This window comes from Bison bison, unplaced genomic scaffold (assembly GCF_000754665.1).
Source record: "Bison bison bison isolate TAMUID 2011002044 unplaced genomic scaffold, Bison_UMD1.0 scf7180017864345, whole genome shotgun sequence".
NCBI classification, from domain to species: Eukaryota; Metazoa; Chordata; class Mammalia; order Artiodactyla; family Bovidae; genus Bison; species Bison bison.
In genome coordinates, this window is record NW_011494917.1 from 4,296,901 (window position 1) to 4,305,934 (window position 9,034).

General features: G+C 41.9%; 1 protein-coding gene and 1 non-coding gene across 3 annotated transcripts in view; one reads left to right on the plus strand and one right to left on the minus strand.

Annotated features, from left to right (window-relative positions):
- Positions 1-72, plus strand: TRNAG-CCC. Its single transcript has one exon. It is a non-coding gene; the product is annotated as a tRNA-Gly (tRNA).
- The window catches only part of CPB2 (carboxypeptidase B2 (plasma)), a 59,008-nt gene that overhangs the window by 44,503 nt on the left and 5,471 nt on the right, over positions 1-9,034 (minus strand). The window lies entirely within an intron of this gene.

The window sequence follows — 9,034 nt, forward strand, 5'->3', positions numbered from 1 at the left end:
CCCTGATAGTCCAGTGGTTAAGACTCTGCATTCCCAATGCAGGGGGCACAGGTTCGATTCCTGGTAGGGGAACCTAAGATCCTGCATGCTCCATGGCATGGCCAAATAAATAAATTAAATTAAATAAATAGAACAGTTAACCTAAGGGAGATTTACGTTATTTATTAAGAGACCGAAGAAAGAAATAAGTGGAGAATTGTATTAAATATTATCCCATTTTTGTAAAATAATAAGTTGGAAAGCAAAAAGAAAATTATTAAGTGTTGAAAACAGGAGAAAAGTTCTAAACAAATGGACAGCCCGTTGTTAACGTTGATTTGGATGGTGGGGAATGACCACCATCATTGGACTGGGTAGGTTAGTAGAGGGAGCAAATAAAGATTGTTATTAAAAGAAAGGTCTCCATACTTCCACATGAGAGATGATACTCAACTAATGTGAAATTGTACACAGGTATCCTGGTAGCTCAGCTGGTAAGGAATCCACCTGCAATGCAGGAGACCCTGGTTTGACCCTTTCTTGGGTTGGGAAGATCTGCTGGAGAAGGGATAGGCTACCCATACCAGTATTCTTGGGCTTCCCTGATGGCTCAGCTGGTAAAGAATCCACCCGCAATGCAGAAGACCTGCGTTCCATCCCCGGGTTGGGAAGGTCCCCTGGAGAAGGGAACTCCAATATTCTGGCTTGGAGAATTCCATGGACTGTACAGTCCATGGGGTCGCAAAGAGTCGGACATGACTTTTTGAGTGACTTTTGCTTTCACATAAATGTATAGAGAAATGCATGAAAGAACAATCACCAGAATGTGATATCTTCTCAGGGTGATGAAATTTCAGTGTTTTTCTTCCTAATTGTATAATTTTCCATATTGTTTACTTCTCTAACCAAAAAGAACTCTTTATTTTTTAATCAGGGGGAAACTACATTAAAAAAGTTACTCTGGCTGTGAAAAAAAACACTACCAAGCTTCTTAACAATGCTGGTGGCCCTCTCACAAGCACATTCTTTATTGTTTTCAAATGTCTCTGGCTCATCACTGGAACATAGTTACTGGTGACTTTCCTAGCCTTCCATAGTACTTTTATTCTGGCATATCCTGCCCTTGGAATTTTTTTTAGTATTTATTTATTTGGCTGCACTGAGTCTTTGCTGCAGCACATGGGATCTTCAGCCTTCAATGCGGCATGCCGGATCTTTAGTTATGGCACGTGGGATCTAGTTTCCTGACCAGGGATGGAACCTGGGCCCCCTTACATTGGGAACACGGAGTCCTAGCTGCTGGACCACCAGGGAAGTCCCATGCCCTAGGAACATTTTGATCCCCCTTTTCAACATCTGCCACAATAGTTCTGACATTCCTGGTTCACTTAGAGCAGGCCATTATTTTCTCCAAGCTTCCAAGAGTCATCCTGGTCGCGTTAGCACCACCTCCCAAGGCTCTAACTAGAATGTCAAATCTAGTATCATGGGCAAATGCAGCCCTTTAGGGACAGAGATCTTTTCTCTTATTAACACACTCAGCACTTGGACACCCAGATCTGTCATGACTTAACCCTAGGTATTAGTTTGGAAACCAGTCGGGGGAGGTAGGAGTAGACGCTGAAGGCTGATGGTCAGAGATGACACTACAGAGAGAAGTCCTGATAGCAACGGGGATGATGAGATTGCTTTGCTTTAAAGCCAGGTGGCAGTGCTTAACCGGCTGTAACACGCTGGACACAATTATTATAAAAAGCAGCAAGGTCAGAGTGGTACCCAGAGGGACGTGACCCTCAGAAAACTGGAATTAGTTAAGAGAACACAGAGTTCTTAGGGGCAAGAAAGAGGGCAGCCAACAAAGGTATTGCTCAATCTTTACAGTCGAAAGAAGTCAGGGAGGGTGTCAGTGGCTAAGGACAGTTGAACTAGTCAAAACGCTCAATCCACTGTCCAGCTCCCAGGCCTGGGCCACTTCTTAGCCCAGGATCTCTTGCCTGAGGGAGGAGTCAGGTCCCCACAAAGAAAGACCTGCTGCGGTAGAGAGAACGTGCTTCCTCAGTCCTTTCCGAAAGAAAGCTATGGCTGTTTACTCAGGTCACTCTGCCCACTGGGAAAGAGGAATAATTACGCATGCAGAGGTGGGTTTTTTTTTTTTTTTTTTTTCCTTTTCTTATTGGAGTCTATTCGCTTTACAATACTGTGTTATTTTCTCCTGTACAGCAAAGTGAATCAGCTATTATGTACACATATACCCCTCTTTTTTTTTGGATTTCCTTTCCATGTAGGTCACCAGAGACCACCGAGTAGTTCCCTGTGTTACACAGTAGGTTCTCATTAGACCAACCATCCTGACATCTTTACGGTTGATGTCTTTAAGAATCTGTCATGAAGGCACAGCTGAGGCCCTTGTTAAGACTGCATCACAGTTCAATTCCTCCTCAGCTCGTATCTCCTTCCTTTATTCCTCCACACATGTTGCCCCTGAGATCCTATTCCAGTAAATTCCCTACATGCTAATCTCTATCTCAGAGCCTGCTTCCTGGGGAAACTAACCCACAGAAGTACAAATGCCTACTGTGCGAGATAAAACATGAAAAATTGCTATACAAATGGTATCAATACTCTGCTATAAGAATGTAACATCCGAAGTTACTGTTGCCTGGGGTAGTCAGAGGATGGAGACATTCTGAGCTGGACTTTTGAAATAGGTAGGATTTGACTGGTGGAATGGGCAGTGAATGGCCTAACACTAAGACAGATGGAATTTTGGCAAGTGAACTGGAGATGAAATGGTGTTAAGTGCTGATGCGTAAGTGGAAACAAAATCAGAGTTCAAGGAACGGCATGTGACCCAGGAGGGCAGGAATATGGGGCGCACGTTGGGATATACCAGGAAATATAACCAGGATAAATGGGCAGCCTAGGATCTGATCACTGAAGGTCTTAAATCCTGGGTACCATTTTGGAAGTTTGAACAAAAAAGTGACCAAATCAAAGATTTCTTTTGAAGTGAAGTATAAAGAAGTGGGCTTCCCTTGTTGCTCAGCTGGTAAAAAATCCGCCTGCAATGCTGGAGGCCTTGGTTCAATTCCTGGTTGGGAAGATCCCCTGGAGAAGGGAACGGCTACCCACTCTAGTATTCTGGCCTGGAGAATTTCATGGACTATATAGTCCATGGGGTCACAAAGAGTCGGACATGACTGAGCAACTTTCACTTTCATAAAAAAGTAGGGATATGTCTTGAGGAAAAAGAACAAAGCTGGAGGCACAATCCTCTCAGACTGCAGACAATACTATATGAAAAGATGAAAAGACACCCTACCGACTAGGAGAAAATACATGCAAAAATAGCAACAGACAAGGGGTTAATTTATAAAACATACAAACAGCTCATATAGCTTGATATTAAAAAAACCAAACAACCCAATCAAAAAGTGAGCAGAAGACCTGAATAGACATTTCTCCAAAGGAGACATACAGATGGCCAACAGGCACAGGAAAAGATACTCATGTGAAATAAAATTAATTTTTTATGGCAGGACAGGAAAAATTTAAACATAAAAATTTTCTCTGTTCTTTGGCCTCCTCTCTCCCCCATACCTTTCATCTGAATTACCCCCAATCAGGAGACATGCCTGTCTAAAGAGCAACATACTCCTAACATCAGTAAGACAACTCCTTAAAAGATAACACTCCTTCTTGATCTTATAAGGGTCACGATGATGCATAGATCTGGATTTTGTAAACTGTCAGTAATATGTCATTTAATAGTCAACCCTCTATCTCAAAAGAAACTTATATTTAATATAACCGTGCCTTAACTTCTAACAGATGGACCATCCTCCAAGCTCTCTGAGATGCTCTTCCTAGGTTATAATACTCAACTTGGCTCAAATAAAATTTTTTGTTTCTTTCTTAGATCAAAGAGATTAATTTTTCTTCAACACTCAGCATTGCTCATTATTTAAAAAATGAAAAGCAAAACTACAGTGAGTCATCACTTCACACCTGTCCGATGGCTCTCATGGTAAAGTCTATAGACAAATGCTGGAGAAGGTATGGAGAAAAGGGAACCCTCCTGCACTCTTGGTGGGAATGTAAATTGGTGCAGCCATGAAGGAAAATAGTATGGAAGTTCTTTTACAAACTAAAAATAGAAGTATTATATGATTCAAGATTTCCACTCCTATGCATATAACCGGAAAAGATGAAAAGTCTAATTTGAAAAGAGATATATGTATTACAATGTTCATAGCAGCACTAAGCTAAGATATGGAAGCAACCTAAGTGTGCATCACCAGATAGATAAAGAACATGTGATACACACACACACACACACACACACATACACACTGGCTTCCCTCCCTGGTGGCTCAGCAGTAAAGAATCTGCCTGCCAATGCAGGAGACACAGGAGATGTGGGTTCAATCTCTGGGTTGGGAAGATCCCCTGGAGGAAGTAACGGCAACCTATTCCAGTATTCTTGCCTGGGAAATCACATAGCCAGAGGTGCCTGGTGGGCTATAGTCCATGCCATCTCAAAGAGTCCAACACGACTTAGCGACTAAACAACAAACAACATACACACACAAAGGAATATTACTCAGTAATACAGAAAGAATGAAATATTGCCATTTACACCAACATGGATTGACATAGAGATTATCATACTGAGTGAAATAAGTCAGACAGGGAATATGATATCATTTATATGTGGAATCTAAAAAATAACGCAAATGAATTTATTTGCAAAGCAGAAACAGACTCACAGACGGAAAACAAACTTCTGGTTACCAAAGGGGGACGGGTGGGAGGAGGGATAAATTAGGAGTATGGAATAAACAGATACACACTGCTGCATATAAAACAAATAAACAACAAGGATTTAGTGCATAGCACAGAGAACTATATCCAATGTCTTGTCATAACCTATAAACTAGGAATCTGAAAAATATGTAATGTATAACTGAATCACTTTGCTATGCATCCAAAATTAACACAATATTGTAAAATCAACTATACTTCAATTAAAAACAGGATGTGAGGATTTGTATAATTAAATCATTATACTTTTAGAATTTACTTCTAAATTTTAAAATGAAATTCCTTACAAGTTAACCTAACAATGAAATACAATGCCTTACAAAACAACGAGCTCTTCATTATTCGAACAGAGGTTGAATTGCAGTTCCACGTAAAGGAAATTTTGTGTTGACTAGAAGATAAGATGCTTGGGCATTTTTAAATGTATTAAGGGACAAGAAAGTACTAAAATGAATCAACAAAAGGAAAAATAAAAAATGTGGAGGAGTACAATGATGGGGGTATAAATTTACCATTAATATGTAACACCATCCATTAATATGTAATTACCATAATACCACTACTATAACAATACATCCAAGTTCCAGTTGTGGTGAGCTGGACTCTTCCTATCTCCAGTTTGACCAAAGGGCAATGCAGCAGAATCAAATAATGAGATGGGGTCAGTCAGATGCTATGTAGCCCAGGCCCCAGGCACAGAAACTGGTCTTAACCGGACAGTCTAGCTGGGTTTTGTCAACAGGACGCTAGGAAGGCCCACAACAAAACCAGACTGAACAGGCCAGATCCTAGATAGAGGGCAAAATAGGCTAAAGGCTGTCCTGGCCTTGATTTCTCTCTGAGTTTGTTTCAGAAGTACTGGAGTTCGGCAGAGGTGCTTTGCAGCTGTGTTTTGAGACATACAAGGGTCAACCACTTCCAACTAGCTCTGACTTGACCACAAGAACACGCCCACGCAGATAAAGTCCTGGAGTTAACTTTGCTTCATCACCATGCTTAGATCTCCGCTGGAAGGGGGTCTTTGTACTCTGCTGGCACAATTCTTGCTGGGTTCAAAGGAGTATTAGATTGCACGAGGGCTGGCACTGGAATTCTCCACCCAGGGAATTCTCCACCCAGGGAATTCTCCGCCCACTTCCTTGAGCCCTAATGACCAGGCTGCCTCTTAACCCTTAAATTCCCGTACTCCCCTCCCTTGAGAGAGAAAGTACCTTTGGAGTTTGAGTTCTCTTTCTCCATCCTCTGACCATTGAATAAAGGCCTGTCTTGCTTGCATCAAACTCAGGTTCATCATTGGCAACAGGAACCAGAGCAGGGAAAGAGCTTCCTGACCCAGCCAGACTTCCTGTTCAGCCAGACTTCAAGATGGGGGCCTTTCGTCTCATTTAGTAATGAGAGCACCTTATGTCGAGCCTTCCATTTTTGAAAATCCATTTCCTGGCTCTGTGCCCCCTTACTTAGAGACCAGGAAAAGTGGTCATAGGGGAGAGAGGAGGAGGATTTGTGAAAATAGTTCTGTCAACTACAAATTGGCACTTGCCAAGGGTGCTTGCCATCTATTTCTATAAGCATGAAATCAGGTGCTGCTGACCTTCAACCCCTGCCAAGGGAGTTCAGGGTGGAGAGGAGAAATGAGGCAAACTGGAAAAATGGTCAGGACAGGTCTTCAGATGGTTAGACGTTCTCCAGACCAGATTTAAGAGCCCAGTTCTTGTATCTCCTCATATCTAAAAAAGCATCAAAATCTTTCATGGCAACAGCTGCTCCTCATGACTAGCAAAGGCTTCACAAAACCAGCAGAAATCTGGAAAAAATATGTGCCTGATTGCATGTATTTCCACTTCACCAAAAATCACAGATACACTGAACTCCACCCCCCACCCCCCACCCCACCTCTTTGGAGCAGTTTCTCAGAGCTCTCTGGGGTGCTGTTTCCTGTGCTGCAGTCCTCATTGTGCCCCCCAAAAAACTTAACTCGAGACTCTCACATTGTGCATTTATTTTTAAGTTGACATTCTTTGCAACAAGTTGCTGCAATTCTCTCAATTCCCACTCTCCCAAAGGGATAAAGTTTGGGGGTGTTACTTCCTTCAACTCAGCCTAGTAGGGAGGATGATGGGCCAGCCCTCAAGTTTATAGACAGAAGGACTGGTGCCTGAGAAATCTAAATCTGAGAAAAGCTAAACCTGCAAAGGCTGGCCTCCAGTTGTCTATGTGTGCGTGCTCAGTTGATTCAATCATGTCCTACTCTTTCTGACCCCATGGACCATAGCCCTCCAGGCTGCTCTGTCCATGGGATTCTCCACGTAAGAATATTGGAGTGGGTTACCATGCTCTCCTCCAGGGGATCTTCCAGACCCAGGGATCGAACCCACATCTCCTGCATCTCCTGCACTGCAGGTGGATTCTTTACTGCTGAGCCAAAAGGGTCCAGATTGGTAAATAAAATCCAAAGAAAAATCACTTCATGGGATGCAGTTTTTGCTCAGATGCCATCCAATAGTGCCAACCTAAAGGAGTGGCGAGATCTTACAGTGGCAAGAATCTGGAGGTAAAAGCGAGATTCTTAGAACTGAAGATGGAATCACAACTGACTAGAAACAGGTAACTTTACCTGTAGAGGGTGATACAATTAACATCACCATGCGAAGGTGTTAGAGCTGAAGATTAATCAAGGGTTCATTACAGAATTTAGGATTATTGTTCCCATTCACATTTTGCTATGTTAGGTTTTTGTTCCAACCTTGTATCCCTGGTGGCTCAGATGGTAAAGAATCTACCTGCAGTGCAGCAGACAAGGGTTTGATCCCTGCGTCGGGAAGATCCCCCGGAGAAGGAAATGGGAATCTACTCCAGTATTCTTGCCTGGAAAATCCCATGGACAGAGAAGCCTGGTGCACTTCAGTCCATGGGGTTGCAAAAAGTCAGACATGACTGAGCCAATAACACACACAGTGTATATTATAAGTGAAAAAATTTCAAAAATGACACATTGTGAAATTTTAAGTGAAGAAGAATTTTTTGGTGAATTTTATGCATATCCTTTCTCTGATTGTCCAAGCAACATGTATACTAATGAAGATGATAATTCTTCAGAAGATAGTTCTGATTCAGACAATGTGAATATTAGACCACAAAAAGACAAAAAACCTTAGTGACTGATTCTGATAAAGAAAGTGAAAATGAAGCTCACAGTGCTGAAGAATGCTCTTTACTTCTATGGAAGAGTGGATTGAAGACAATATTTCACAAAAATTAGACACCACAGGTGTGTCAGGCATAACTATTGAATGTAATAACCTGCAAAGTGTTAGTAGATTAACAGAATTAATTTTTGGCTGGCCAAAAGAAAAATCACCATAGGTGTGCATTTCTGCAAAAATCTCCCAGTCGATAATTAAGAGAGGGCTAAAAAGCTATAGAATTTTCTAACTTTCCATGGAAGGGCAGGGAAAGGTTACTCTGCCGTGTAGAATATGTTGGGGGGAATGGGAGATGAAAAATAAAGATATGTTTTGACGACATCTCTGAAGGGATAGAGTTACAGGATTTAAGCAATAATTATTTGGTGGTGGGGGAAGGCTTGCATCAAAAATAGAGTGAAAAATACAAGCACAGTGAAACAGCAGGTCACTTTAAACCAAGGCTCAAAGACAACTCAAATTGCTTATGACAAGTAGCAGTCCTGAGGTTGAAACTCAACCTTCCAGCTCCTGAGTTTTAATACCTCGGCAACATTTCCTGCTTTTTCAACTGTTCATGGAACAACAGACTGGTTCCAAACTGGGAAAGGAGTACCTCAAGGCTGTATATTGTCACCCTGCTTATTTAACTTATATGCAGAGTACATCACGCGAAATGCTGGGCTAGATGAAGCACAAGCTGGAATCAAGATTGCTGGGAGAAATATCAATAACCTCAGATACGCAGATGACACCACCCTTAAGGCAGAAAGTGAAGAAGAACTAAAGAGCCTCTTGATGAAAGTGAAAGAGGAGAGTGAAAAAGTTGGCTTAAAGCTCAACATTCAGAAAACTAAGATCATGGCATCCAGTCCCATCCTTTCATGGCAAATAGATGGGGAAACAATGGAAACAGTAACAGACTTTATTTTGGGGGGCTCCAAAATCACTGCAGAGGGTGACTGCAGCCATGAAATTAAAAGACTCTTGCTCCCTGGAAGAAAAGCTATGACCAACCTAGATAGCATATTACAAAGCAGAGACATTAC